The sequence below is a fragment of the Malaclemys terrapin genome, chromosome 19 (assembly GCF_027887155.1).
Source record: "Malaclemys terrapin pileata isolate rMalTer1 chromosome 19, rMalTer1.hap1, whole genome shotgun sequence".
NCBI classification, from domain to species: domain Eukaryota; kingdom Metazoa; phylum Chordata; order Testudines; family Emydidae; genus Malaclemys; species Malaclemys terrapin.
Genome location: NC_071523.1, coordinates 23,294,752 through 23,309,453, shown reverse-complemented (window position 1 = coordinate 23,309,453; position 14,702 = coordinate 23,294,752). Strand labels below are relative to the sequence as shown.

The window sequence follows — 14,702 nt, the reverse complement described above, 5'->3', positions numbered from 1 at the left end:
CATTGGGGCAGACCAACCCACCCCCGAGATGGATCTTCCCCAACCCAAGGGAGATTACAGAGTGCCAGGGAGTCTTTTCCCAGGGTCTTGCTCTGTTGCAAGCTCTCCATGTGCTACACCGTATTCTCAGCACACCAACTTTCTACAGCTTGGATTGCTGTAAGGAGTAGAGGGAGGCACTGTTAATGAGTGATGGCAGGTACAAGGATTTGGGGACTCAAAGTGCTGAGGTGTCACAGGTGGGACAGTGCCATGTGTGTCCATCCATCCCCCTCCCCCCCATTTAGGCAGTGACCCCTGGTTGCTATTTCACACTTTAAGAAAAGAGCCAAATGCCACTGTTTGTCACAGGGTAATTTTATTTACATTCTTCATCAGAAACTTACAACCCCCACCTTGCCCAGCACCTGCCCAAGCCAGCACAGTCACTCATGACAGCAAATACCCCAGAACATACAGACCCAAAGGGCAGCAGTTTTAATTTGAAGCAATGAGATAACGCCTAGAGAAGCTAGTGAGGATCTGTGGGGAAGTAGACAAATTGCAACTAACTACAATGGGGAAAATCATAATCCACCAGGGAGAAAAACTGACTCCACTGGGAAATCAAACCAGCTCCAGCGAGCCTGGGATTTCCAGCAATTCAGGATTGGAGCAAGAATTCTCCACTTCCCTTCATTGTCTGGCAATTTCCAGGGAAGGGTAAGGTTAGCGAGCCCTTCACAAATGGATAATTCCCAACCCACAGTGGCCAAATGCACCCCTGTATTCACACCCTACACACTATTGTAACAATCTTTGGACAAAATATGCCTTGTGAGGTAGCATTTGAAACTCAGTGATCAATACTATTTTGGTGAAATGGCGGTAGCAACAGTCTGTGTAAAGTTATGAAATTCCACCTATAGGGTATTAAAAGCACAAGTTCCAATTCACATAGCCTGATTAGGTGGAAGTGATCAAGCACACCTGTCCTAAAGAAAGGGATGTGCGTTTGCCTCAATTTGCATTTCAGCTGTAAACAGATTCCACAGAGGATAAGAGAGGGAAGAAAGAAGCAGTATACACGGATGAACAGAAACAGCACAAAGCCTCCTTCTTCCACCAAACTCCATGCTCTCAGCAAGAAAACACTTAACCTAAGGTGAACACTCAGGAAAATGTTTTTCAAATGGTGACCGAGCTATAAAAGGGAAGGGCAAAAACACCCAAGTTCTCTCTCCCTCCTAATCTCCCTTTCACCTAAGATGATCAGAGAAACAGCTGCTGGACCCTGGAAGCAGATACTGGCCTGAGGGTTTGGGCAGCAATATTACTGGAACCTGTGGGAAGGGACTTCACAAGCCTAGTTTGTTAAGTTTAGAAAGCATTTTATCTTTATTTTTTTCTTGTAACCATTTCTTCTTTAATGCCTTATTACTTTTGTTCACGTAAAACCTCTCTATGTAGTTAAATAAACTTGTTTTATTCTTGAACCAAAACTAATCCAGTGTTGTGAACTGTAAATGGAATTATCCACAAGGTGGCAGATTTTTGTATATTGACCTCCTAGAGGTACAACAGACCTAATCTATCTGGCCTGTCCAGGAGAGGGCTGGACAGTGCACAACATGTTTTTGGGGTAAAATTCAGGACAGGGAGTGTGTTGGGGTCACCCTGCATGTGGTAGCCCAGGTCTGATGGAAGCCAAAGTGTGACTGGTGAGTGCTGACAAGCTCTGGGATCAGAGTCATAGCCACACACAGACACTTGGGGGTGGGAGTGGAGCATCACGCTGACAGGCTGTTTGTGAGCTACCCAAGTCAGAGCTATAACAGAGAAGCACGGTGAGGCACCCCCCTGTTGCAGGTCAGGTGACATAGCCCCACACTGGTCAGGATTACAGCCTGGAACATCATACCTGGGCCAAAGCAAGAGCCCCCCTAGCTGTTGTAGTGTTATAAAACACTCCCCAGCAGAATCGGTTACTTTGCTGTTGAGGATGCTGGAGCAAGCTGATCATGTACAGTAACAGGGGCAAAAGGAAGGTGGGGGCGGGGGGAGCGGGGAAGGTCTAGACAAGGCTGCTCTTCCCTCTCTGAAATGATGTAGTGAGTTTCTGACACCTTCCCTCTCCCCCCCATACACCCTGCTCTTTAAATACTCACAGTCTTCATTCAGGTGTTTACATACAAGTGACATCTGCACAGAGAGGTTCACAAATTGGTCTGCTCAGCTGTTCCGATTCCCTGAACTGGCCACCCTTTCCCATTACCTCCAGGAAATGGAGTTTCATACATTTTAATTCTTTACTTTTCAAGAAACCTTCATATCTTCTTCTAACACTTCCTAGGGTTTTATAGTGACTCTCATTTACCATATTTAATACATTATTAAAAAACAAAACATAATCAAGTCTATTTTTATGATCACATGACTTCACTGGTTCTTGAATTGCTGGTTGGCCGGAATGGCTACCTCTAGACCAAGGGAGAGGTGGACACCCGTTGCTCCTGTGAAACCTCTTTTTAAAATTTACACACAAGTAAAACAAGATTTTGCTAATTTAGAAAAAAAGGTATTAAAATAGTGATTTCACACAAGTTGAAACCTAAGTTACCTCTAAGCTGCGCAGCAGCATATTAAGCACTGTGCAGGAACTCAGAGCTGTGGCGTGGAGACATGCCTCTCCCCCAGCCCCGGACCTGCTGCGGCCGGGGAAGAAGCACCGATTCTGTGGCCCCAGCCCTGGAACTGCCGCATTAGGGAGAGGTGCTCTCCCCCCAGCCCAGGTGCTGCTGCGGGGAGAGAGAGCTGCGGGGAGTCTTCTCCCCCCACTTCCTGTAGTTCCAAGGCAGTCTGGACCCCAAACTCCTCATCCCCAGCCCTGAGACCACACCCCCAGATGGAGCCCTCACCCCCCCCGCACCTCAACGCTCTGCCCCAGCCCTGAGCCCTGTCCCATACTCCGAACGCCTCGGCCCCACACCCGCCACATGAATTTTGTTACGTGCACCAATGTGAAGGTAATGTGTGACACATCACCTCCATATTGGTGCACATAACAAAATTCCTTCCACACATGAGTGGGAAAAATTGAAGGGAACACTGGTTGAAACTCTGACAAAATCCAACCCATTTCTCACAACTCCCTTTCCCATAGACCCAGGAATGGGAAATTGTGGGTATAGCAAATGGTGACAGGGCAGTCCTCGACTTTAGCGCCCATTGCCCTGCATGATTTTCTTCCGCTCCTACTTCTCCATGGATCCCGAGACCTGGCCTGTGGGGATGCACACCAACCAGTGTTCTACAAACGGGCATGAGGAGAGGAGAGGAGAGGAGAGGAGAGGAGAGGAGAGGAGAGAGCGTGTGTTGGCCAACATACTAGAGAAGAGAGAGAGAGAGAGAGAGAGAGAAAAACATGGGAGGAAAGGAAGCACCTGGAGTTATTCTCCTGGAGGTAACCTTCTGCTGCAGAGGAGAGACAGTTCCTGACCAGAGAAATGAGCAACCTCTGAAAATAGGGACCTTTTCTCCCTCGTAACCACAGTTAGTCAGGAACCATTCATACAAACCCCGCCCTACTGTACTAGGCTTCCCAACATAGACTCAGGAGGAGTCTGAGCAGAGCCCTCACCAAACCAGACACTTCTCACTATCAGCAGCGTCTGCTAGGCTCCCAGATGGACGGCTTTTGCGTGGCATCAACAATGCTCAGAGTCTCGACGCTCTGGCTCGCTTTCCATCACATGAGGACAGTAGACTGACGCGTGACTTCGTTTTCCTTGGTACTAAACCAAGCAGAGGAGAGAAAAACAAAAAAATTAGCATCTCTGTCTGCAATGTCGCATAGTCTCTTCATTTCACATCTCCCATCTCCTATTACTACGTTACAACTGCAACTAGAAGGCACCCATTGTAACTCACTTTCCTCAGGAGACTCTTGTCCCTTCCCCAGCCTTAATCCCAGAGCCTCGTAACTAACGAGGAAGCACACGGCCTGTGAAGAAAACTACAGCGAGCACAGATGAGGAATTCAAAGCACTGACCTCTTACTCACAGCCAGCGATGCAGAAGGCAGAAACATGAGGACTATTCATGTCTCCTTAGAAGGATGTCCAGACTGCTCAGGTCCACTTCTGCCATATTCTTGTCCGGCTAGGGCTCCTGGATGATTCCTCCGCAAACTAATAAAGCCAAGCAAGAACTACACAGAGCTCTACTGGTGCGTTGAATCGTGCCCTCATCCCTGCCTCCCTCTCCAGTCCCATCTACATCAGCCCCACTGGATGAACAGAGACCGAGTAAACAGATAGTCACAGCTCCACTTTAGTGCCCACTGCCCCGCATGCTTTTCGTCCACTCCAACTTCTCCATGGCTCCCGAGACCTGGCCTCTGGGGATGCACACCTAGCACACCTGCCTGTGTCCTACGAAGGGAGGCAGAACAAGGAAAGGCAAGGACAGACAGAGAGGGAGAGATAGAGGCTGTGTGTTGGCCAACGTACTAGTGAAGAGAGAGAGACAGATAGAAAGACATGGGAGCAAGGCAAGCAACTCACCACCTGGAGTCATCCTCCTGGATGCAACCTTCTGCTTCCGAGGACACACCGCATCTGGGCAGAGAAATGAGCAGTCCCTGAAAATGGGGACCTTGTCTCTCTCATAACCACAGCTGGTCAGGAACCATTTCTTACAAACCCAGCCCCAACTAACGGGGTGTCCCTACCTGGACCAGGGGGGCCCTACGCAGAACCCTCACCAAACCAGACACTTATCTCACTGACAATAGCGACTGCTCCACTGCCAACTGGATGGCTCCTGACTTGCATCAACAATGCTCACAGGCTCACTGTTCTCACTCGCTTTCCATCCGACGAGGGGAGTAAACTCTGACGTTTGATTTCTTTTCCTGATACTAAACCCAGCACAAGGAGGAAAAACAATGAAGTTACTATCTCAGTGGGCAGCGTCGCGTAGGCTATTCTTTTCGCCTCTCCCACACGGCGGCGCTCCGCCCCAAACCCTGTCCATTACGCCTTTAGCACAACTAAAACGCACCCCTTGCAACGGCACCCGAAATAATCACTCTGCACAGCAGACTCTGGCCCCTCCCCAGCTGTAATCTCACAGAGCCCCGTACCCAACGAGGAAGCACACGACTTGTGAAGAATACTACAGCGAGCACAGATGAGGAATTCAAAGCACTGACCGCTTACTCACAGCCAGTTTTGCGGGAGTCAGAAAGCCGAGGTCTGTTCATGTCTGCTGATAAGGGTGTCCAGTCTGCTCATGTCCAGTTCTGCCACTTTCTCCTCGGGCTAGGGCTCCTGGAAAATTCCTTTGGAAGCGCAGCTAAAAGCCAAGCATGAGCCATCACTACACAAACCTCTATTGGTGTTTCAAATCTTGCCCTCCTCCTGGCCTCCCTCTCCAATCCCATCTACCTCGGCCCCACTCGACGAACAGAGACCGAGATAACACCGACAGTCACAGCCCTGCATGATTTTCCTCCCCTCCTACTTCTCCATGGCTCCCAAGAACTGGCCTGTGGGGATGCACACCTAGCACGCCTGCCTGTGTCCTACAAAGGGAGACAGTACAGGGAAAGGCAAGGACAGACAGAGAGGGAGAGATAGAGGCTGTGTGTTGGCCAGCGTACGAGAGAGAGAGAGAAAGAGACAGACAGACAGACAAAGAGAGAAATAAAAACATGGGAGGAAAGCAAGCAACTTACCACCTGGAGTCACCCTCCTGGATGCAACCTTCTGATGCGGAGGAGACACCATTCCTGACCAGAGAAATGAGCAACCTCTCAAAGTAGGGACCTTTTCTCCCTCGTGACCACAGCTAGTCAGGAACCTTTTCATACAAACCCAGCCCTACCATACTGGGCTTCCCTACCTGGACTCAGGTTGCGCGTGAGCAGAGCCCTCACCAAACCAGACACTTATCTCACTGACAGCAGCGTCTCCTCGGCTCCCAGATGGACGGCTTTTGGGTGGCATCGACAATGCTCAGAGTTTCGACGCTCCCGGTAGCTTTCCATCGCATGAGGGCAGTAGACTCTGATGCGTGACTTTTTTTTCCTTGATACTAAACCTAGCGGGGGGGCGAGAGGGGACAAAAAAATTAGCATCTCCGTCTGCAATGTTGCGTAGTCTCTTCATTTCACATCTCCCATATCCCACGTCTCTGCCCTCAACCCATCTCCCATTACTACGTTACAACTGCAACTAGAAGGCACCCATTGTAACGGCACCCACAACACTCACTTTCTTCAGAAGACTCTTGTCCCTTCCCCAGCCTTAATCCCAGAGCCTCATACCCAACGAGGAAGCACACGGCCTGTGAAGAAAATTACAGTGACTACAGATGAGGAATTCAAAGCACTGACCTCTTACTCACAGCCAGCGATGCAGAAGGCAGAAACATGAGGACTATTCATGTCTCCTTAGAAGGATGTCCAGACTACTCAGGTCCACTTCTGCAATATTCTTGTCCGGCTAGGGCTCCTGGACGATTCCTCCGGAAACTAAGAAAGCCAAGCAAGAACTATCACTATACAGAGCTCTATTGGTGCGTCGAGTCTTGCCCTCATCCCTGCCTCCCTCTCCAATCCCATCTACATCAGCCCCACTCAATGAACAGAGACCAAGGTAACACTGACAGTTACAGCCCTGCATGGTTTTCGTACGCTCCTAGTTCTCCATGGCTCCCAAGACCTGGCCTCTACAGATGCACACCTAGCACGCCTGCCCGTGTCTTCTGAAGGGAGACAGCACAAGGACAGAGAGAGAGAGAGGGTGTGTGCTGGCCAACGTACTAGAGAAGACAGAAAGAGAGAGAAAAACATGGGAGGAAGGCAAGCAACTCACCACCTGGAGTCATCCTCCTGGATGCAACCTTCTGCTGCGGAAGAGACACCGCTCCTGGCCAGAGAAATGAGCAGCCCCTGAAAAAGGGGACCTTGTCTCTCTCCTAAGCACAGCTGGGTAGGAACCATTTCTTACAAACCCCTGGGGGGATGAACGGAGGGGGGGAAACAAGTTACCATCTCAGTAGTCAACATCTCATAGGCTCTCCTTTTCACCTCTCCCACACGACGTGGCTCCACCCTCAACCCTCCCCATTACACCTTTAGCATTATAACCAAAAAGCACCCCTTCCAACAGCACCCGAAATAATCACTGTGCACAGTAGACTCTGGCCCCTCCCCAGCTGTAATCTCACAGAGCCCCATACCCAACAAGGAAGCATATGGCCTGTGAAGAATACTATAGCAAGCACAGATGAGCAATTCAAAGCACTGACCGCTTACTCACAGCCAGTTATGCGGGAGTCAGAAAGCTGAGGACTGTTCATGTCTGCTTACAAGGATGTCCACCAGTCTGCTCATGTCCACTTCTGCCACTTACTCCTCGGGCTAGGGCTCTTGGAAAATTCCTCTGGAAGTGCAGCTGCAAAAGCCAAGCATGAGGCATCACTACTTAAAGCTCTATTTGTCGCTTCAAATCTTGCCCTCATCCTGGCCTCCCCTCTCCAATCCCATCTACATCAGCCCCACTCGATGAACAGAGACCGAGTTAACACCAACAGTTACAGCCCTGCATGGTTTTCGTCCCCTCCTACTTTTCCATGGCTCCCGAGACCTGGCCTGTGGGGATGCACACCGAGCAACCCTGCCCGTCTCCTACGAAGGGAGACGGCACGAGGACTGGAGAGGAAAGAGAGTGAGAAAGTTGGCCAACACACTAGATAAGAGAGAGAAGAGCGAGAAAAAAAATGAAAGGAAAGCAAGCAACTGACCACACCTGGAGTCATCTTCCTGATTCCAACCTTACTCTGCGGAGGAGACACCATTCCTGACCAGAGAAATGAGCAACCTCTGAAAATAGGGACCTTTTCTCCCTCGTGACCACAGCTAGTCAGGAACCTTTTCATACAAGACACAGCCCTAACTTACTGGGCTTCCCTACCTGGACTCAGGTGGAGCGTGAGCAGAGCACTCACCAAATCAGACACTTATCTCACTGACTGAAGCGACTGCTCCACTGCCAACTGGTCGGCTCCTGACTTGCATCGATAATGCTCGCGGGCTCACTGCTCTCGATCGCTTTCCATCCGATAAGGGGCGTAAACTCTGACGTTTCATTTCTTTTCCCTCAGTACTAAACCCGGCACAAGGAGGAAAAACAAGTGAGATACCATCTCAGTGGGCAACGTCGCGGAGGCTATTGTTTTCGCCTCTCCCGCACTTAAGCGCTCTGCACCGAACCCTCGCCGCATAATGCCCTTAGCACTAGAACTGAAAAGCACCCCTTGCAACGGCATCCGAAATAATCACTCTGCAAAGCAGACTCTGGCCCCTCCTCAGCTGTAAACGCAGAGCCCCGTACCGAACGAGAAAGCATACGGCCTGCAAAGACTACAACAGCGAGCTCAGATTGGTAATTTAAAGCACTGACTGCTTACTCACAGCCAATTATGCGGGAGTCAGAAAGCGGAGGACTGTTCATGTTTGCTTACAAGGATGTCCAGTCTGCTCATGTCCATTTCTGCTAGTTTCTCCTCAGCATAGGGTTCCTGCAAAATTCCTCTGGAAGCCCAGCTGCAAAAGCCAACCATGAGCCATCACTACTTAAAGCTCTATTTGTTGCTTCAAATCTTGCCCTCATCCTGGCCTCTCTCTCCAATCCCATCGACATCAGCCCCACTCGATGAACAGAGACCGAGTTAACACCGACAGTTACAGCCCTGCATGGTTTTCGTCCCCTCCTACTTCTCCATGGCTCCCAAGACCTGGCCTGTGGGGATGCACACCTAGCACGCATGCCCGTGTCCTATGAAGGGAGACGGCACGAGGACAGGAGAGGAAAGAGTCAGAAAGTTGGCCAACACACAAGAGGAGAGAGAGAGAGAGAGAGAGAGAGAGAGAGAGAGAGAGAGAGAAAAAATGGGAGGAAAGCAAGCAACTCACCACCTGGAGTCATCCTCCTGAATCCAACCTTCTGCTGCAGAGGAGACCAGAGAAATGAGCAACCTCTGAAAATAGGGACCTTTTCCACCTCGTAACCACAACTAGTCAGGAACCTTTTCATACAAACCCAGCCCCAACTTAGTGGGCTTCCCAACCTGGACTCAGGTTGGGCGTGAGCAGAGCCCTCACCAAACCAGACACTTATCTCACTGACAGCGGCGTCTCCACAGCTCCCAGATGGACGGCTTTTGAGTGGCATCAACAATGCTCAGAGTCTCAACGCTCTCGCTCGCTTTCCATCGCATGAGGGCAGTAGACTCCGACGCGTGACTTCGTTTTCCTTGGCTCTAAACCTAACGGTCGGGGGGGGGGGGGGGGGGCAAAAAAATTAGCATCTCCGTCTGCAATGTCGCGTAGTATCTTCTTTTCACATCTCCCATATCCCACGGCTCCACCCTCAACCCATCTCCCATTACTACGTTACAACTGCAGCTAGAAGGCACCCATTGTAACGGCACCCAAAATATTCACTTTCTTCAGGAGACTCTTGTCCCTTCCCCAGCCTTAATCCCAGAGCCTCATACCCAACGAGGAAGCACGCGGCCTGTGAAGAAAACTACAGCGACTACAGATGAGGAATTCAAAGCACTGACCTCTTACTCACAGCCAGCGATGCAGAAGGCAGAAACATGAGGACTATTCATATCTCCTTAGAAGGATGTCCAGGCTGCTCAGGTCCACTTCTGCCATATTCTTGTCCGGCTAGGGCTCCTGGACGATTCCTCCGCAAACTAATAAAGCCAAGCAAGAACTATCACTACACAGAGCTCTATTGGGGCGTCGAGTCTTGCCCTCATCCCTGCCTCCCTCTCCAGTCCCATCTACATCAGCCCCACTCGATGAACAGAAACTAAGTAAACACAGACAGTCACAGCTCCACTTTTGTGCCCACTGCCCCGCTCCTACTTCTCCATGGCTCCCGAGACCTGGCTAGGATGCACACCTAGCACGGATGCCCGTGGTCCTACGAAGGGAGACGGCACGAGGAGAGGAGAGGAAAGAGAGTGAGAAAGTTGGCCAACACACTAGAGGAGAGAGAGAAAGAGACAGAGAGAAAAAAATGGGAGGAAGGCAAGCAACTCACCACCTGGAGTCATCCTCCTGGATGCAACCTTCTGCTTCCGAGGACACACCGCATCTGGGCAGAGAAATGAGCAGTCCCTGAAAATGGGGACCTTGTCTCTCTCGTAACCACAGCTGCTTAGGAACCATTTCTTACAAACCCAGCCCCAGCTAACGGGGCGTCCCTACCTGGAGCCATTGGGGCCCTACGCAGAACCCTCACCAAACCACACACTTATCTCACTGACGGTAGCGACTGCTCCACTGCTAACTGGACGGCTCCTGACTTGCATCCACAATGTTCGCAGGCTCACTGCTCTTGCTCGCTTTCCATCCGAGAAGGGGAGGAAACGCTGACGTTTGATTTCTTTTCCCTCGGTACTAAATCCGGCACAAGAAGGAAGAACAATGAAGTTACCACTTCAGTGGGCAGCGTCGCGTAGGCTATTCTTTTCGCCTCTCCTACACGGCAGCGCTCTGCCCCAAACTCTCCCCCACATTACGCCTTTAGCATTACAACTAGAACGCACCCCTTGCAATGGCACCCAAAATAATCACTCTACACAGAAGACTCTGGCCCCTCCAAGCCGTAATCTCACAGAACCCCATACCCAATGAGAAAGCACACGGCCTGTGAAGAATACTACAGCGAGCACAGATGACGGATTCAAAGCACTGACTGCTTACTCACAGCCAGTTATGCGGGAGCCAGAAAGTTGAGGACTGTTCATGTCTGCTGACAAGGATGTTCATGTCTGCTTACAGGGATGTCCAGTCTGCTCAGGTCCACTTCTGCCACTTTCTCCTCAGGATAGGGCTCTTGGAAAATTCCTCTGGAAGCGCAGCTGCAAAAGCCAAGCATGAGCCATCACTACTTAAAGCTCTATTTGTTGCTTCAAATCTTGCCCTCATCCTGGCCTCCCTCTCCAATCCCATCTACATCAGCCCCACTCGATGAACAGAGACCAAGTTAACACCGACAGTTACAGCCCTGCATGGTTTTCGTCCCCTCCTACTTCTCCGTGGCTCCCGAGACATAGCCTGTGGGGATACACAAGTTACACGGCTGCCCGTGTCTTACGAAGGGAGACAACACGAGGAAAGGCAAGGACAGACAGCGAGAGCTAGAGGGTGTGTGTTGGCCAACATACTAGACAAGAGAGAGAGAGAAAGAAAAACATGGGAGGAAAGCAAGCAACTGACCACCTGGAGTCATCCTTCTGAATCCAACCTTCCGCTGCAGAGGAGACACCATTCCTGACCAGAGAAATGAACAACCTCTGAAAATAGGGACCTTTTCCCCCTCGTAACCACAGTTAGTCAGGAACCTTTTCATACAAACCCAGCCCCAACTTAGTGGGCTTCCCAACCTGGACTCAGGTTGGGCGTGAGCAGAGCCCTCACCAAACCAGACACTTATCTCACTGACAGTGGCGTCTCCACAGCTCCCAGATGGACGGCTTTTGAGTGGCATCAACAATGCTCAGAGTCTCAACGCTCTCGCTCGCTTTCCATCGCATGAGGGCAGTAGACTCTGACGCGTGACTTCGTTTTCCTTGGCTCTAAACCTAACGGTCGGGGGGGGGGGAGAGCCAAAAAAATTAGCATCTCCGTCTGCAATGTCGCGTAGTATCTTCTTTTCACATCTCCCATATCCCACGGCTCCACCCTCAACCCATCTCCCATTACTACGTTACAACTGCAGCTAGAAGGCACCCATTGTAACGGCACCCAAAATATTCACTTTCTTCAGGAGACTCTTGTCCCTTCCCCAGCCTTAATCCCAGAGCCTCATACCCAACGAGGAAGCACGCGGCCTGTGAAGAAAACTACAGCGACTACAGATGAGGAATTCAAAGCACTGACCTCTTACTCACAGCCAGCGATGCAGAAGGCAGAAACATGAGGACTATTCATATCTCCTTAGAAGGATGTCCAGACTGCTCAGGTCCACTTCTGCCATATTCTTGTCCGGCTAGGGCTCCTGGACGATTCCTCCGCAAACTAATAAAGCCAAGCAAGAACTATCACTACACAGAGCTCTATTGGGGCGTCGAGTCTTGCCCTCATCCCTGCCTCCCTCTCCAGTCCCATCTACATCAGCCCCACTCGATGAACAGAAACTAAGTAAACACAGACAGTCACAGCTCCACTTTAGTGCCCACTGCCCCTCATGGTTTTCGTCCGCTCCTACTTCTCCATGGCTCCCGAGACCTGGCTAGGATGCACACCTAGCATGCCTGCGCGTTTCCTACGAAGGGAGACGGCACAAGGAGAGGAGAGGAGAGGAGAGTCAGCGAGAAAGTTGGCCAACACACTAGAGAAGAGAGAGAGACAGACAGATAGAAAGACATGGGAGGAAAGCAAGCAACTCACTACCTGGCGTCATCCTTCTAGATGCAACCTTCCGTTGCGTAGGAGACACCGCTCCTGGCCAGAGAAATGAGCAGACCCTGAAAATGGGGACCTTGTCCCCCTCATAACCACAGCTAGTCAAGAACATTTTCTTCAAACCCAGCCCCAGCTAACGTGGCGTCCCTAGCAGGAGAAAGGTGGGCCATGAGCACAACAATCACCAAACCAGACACTTATCTCACTGAGAGTGGCGGCCGTTCCCCTCCCAGTTGGACGGCTTTTGCGTGACATCAACAATGCTCATGGTCTCGTCGCTCCGGCTTGCTTTCCATCACATGAGGGCTTGAGTCTCTGAGGCGTGACGCTGACGTTTGATTTCTTTTCCCTCGGTCCTAAACCCAGCACAAGGGGAAAACACAAATCCGTTGCCATCTCAGTCGGCAACATCTCGTAGGCTCCTCCTTTCGCCTCTCCCTCACGGCGGGGCTCCTCCCTCAAACATCTTCCCATTACACCTTTAGCATTAACACCAAAAAGCAATCCCTTGCAACGGCACCCGACAGTCACTCTGCACAGCAGACTCTGGCCCCTCCCCAGCCGTAATCTCACAGAGCCCCATACCCAACGAGAAAGCACACGGCCTGTGAAGAATACTACAGCGAGCACAGATGAGAAATTCAGACCATTGACCGCTTACTCAGAGCCAATTATGTGGGAGTCAGAAAGCGGAGAACTGTTTATATCTGCTTATAAGGATGTCCAGTCTGCTCATGTCCACTTCTGCCACTTTCTCATCAGGATAGGGCTCTTGGAAAATTCCTCTGGAAGCGCAGCTGCAAAAGCCAAGCATGAGCCATCACTACTTAAAGCTCTATTTGTTACTTCAAATCTTGCCCTCCTCCTGGCCTCTCTCTCCAATCCCATCTACATCAGCCCCACTCGATGAACAGAGACCAAGTTAACACCGACAGTTACAGCCCTGCATGGCTTTCGTCCCCTCCTACTTCTCCGTGGCTCCCGAGACATAGCCTGTGGGGATACACAAGTTACACGGCTGCCCGTGTCTTACGAAGGGAGACAACACGAGGAAAGGCAAGGACAGACAGCGAGAGCTAGAGGGTGTGTGTTGGCCAACATACTAGACAAGAGAGAGAGAGAAAGAAAAACATGGGAGGAAAGCAAGCAACTGACCACCTGGAGTCATCCTTCTGAATCCAACCTTCCGCTGCAGAGGAGACACCATTCCTGACCAGAGAAATGAACAACCTCTGAAAATAGGGACCTTTTCCCCCTCGTAACCACAGTTAGTCAGGAACATTTTCATACAAACCCAGCCCCAACTTAGTGGGCTTCCCAACCTGGACTCAGGTTGGGCGTGAGCAGAGCCCTCACCAAACCAGACACTTATCTCACTGACAGCGGCGTCTCCACAGCTCCCAGATGGACGGCTTTTGAGTGGCATCAACAATGCTCAGAGTCTCAACGCTCTCGCTCGCTTTCCATCGCATGAGGGCAGTAGACTCTGACGCGTGACTTCGTTTTCCTTGGCTCTAAACCTAACGGTCGGGGTGGGGGGGGGGAGCCAAAAAAATTAGCATCTCCGTCTGCAATGTCGCGTAGTATCTTCTTTTCACATCTCCCATATCCCACGGCTCCACCCTCAACCCATCTCCCATTACTACGTTACAACTGCAGCTAGAAGGCACCCATTGTAACGGCACCCAAAATATTCACTTTCTTCAGGAGACTCTTGTCCCTTCCCCAGCCTTAATCCCAGAGCCTCATACCCAACGAGGAAGCACGCGGCCTGTGAAGAAAACTACAGCGACTACAGATGAGGAATTCAAAGCACTGACCTCTTACTCACAGCCAGCGATGCAGAAGGCAGAAACATGAGGACTATTCATATCTCCTTAGAAGGATGTCCAGACAGCTCAGGTCCACTTCTGCCATATTCTTGTCCGGCTAGGGCTCCTGGACGATTCCTCCGCAAACTAATAAAGCCAAGCAAGAACTATCACTACACAGAGCTCTATTGGGGCGTCGAGTCTTGCCCTCATCCCTGCCTCCCTCTCCAGTCCCATCTACATCAGCCCCACTCGATGAACAGAAACTAAGTAAACACAGATAGTCACAGCTCCACTTTAGTGCCCACTGCCCCTCATGGTTTTCGTCCGCTCCTACTTCTCCATGGCTCCCGAGACCTGGCTAGGATGCACACCTAGCATGCCTGCGCGTTTCCTACGAAGGGAGACGGCACAAG

The 14,702-nt window shown here is 50.9% G+C and overlaps 2 long non-coding RNA genes across 4 annotated transcripts; both read right to left on the bottom strand.

The window, feature by feature from the left end:
- Nucleotides 1-341: 341 nt before the first annotated feature.
- Nucleotides 342-11,531, bottom strand: LOC128826110 (uncharacterized). Of its 3 annotated transcripts, none has more exons than XR_008442796.1 (8): nt 10,776-11,531; nt 9,616-10,465; nt 7,308-9,315; nt 6,861-7,001; nt 6,380-6,517; nt 5,206-6,084; nt 4,032-4,900; nt 342-3,773 (listed from the first exon to the last, which is right to left on the bottom strand). It is a non-coding gene; the product is annotated as an uncharacterized LOC128826110 (long non-coding RNA). The 3 variants fall into 3 exon arrangements; XR_008442795.1 differs by having other exon boundaries at nt 4,032-6,084; nt 7,308-7,442; nt 7,996-9,315; XR_008442794.1 differs by having other exon boundaries at nt 4,032-6,084.
- LOC128826113 (uncharacterized) lies at nt 11,532-13,366 on the bottom strand. Its single transcript, XR_008442799.1, has 3 exons — nt 13,137-13,366; nt 11,951-12,831; nt 11,532-11,652 (listed from the first exon to the last, which is right to left on the bottom strand). It is a non-coding gene; the product is annotated as an uncharacterized LOC128826113 (long non-coding RNA).
- Between the last annotated feature and the right edge of the window lie 1,336 nt (nt 13,367-14,702).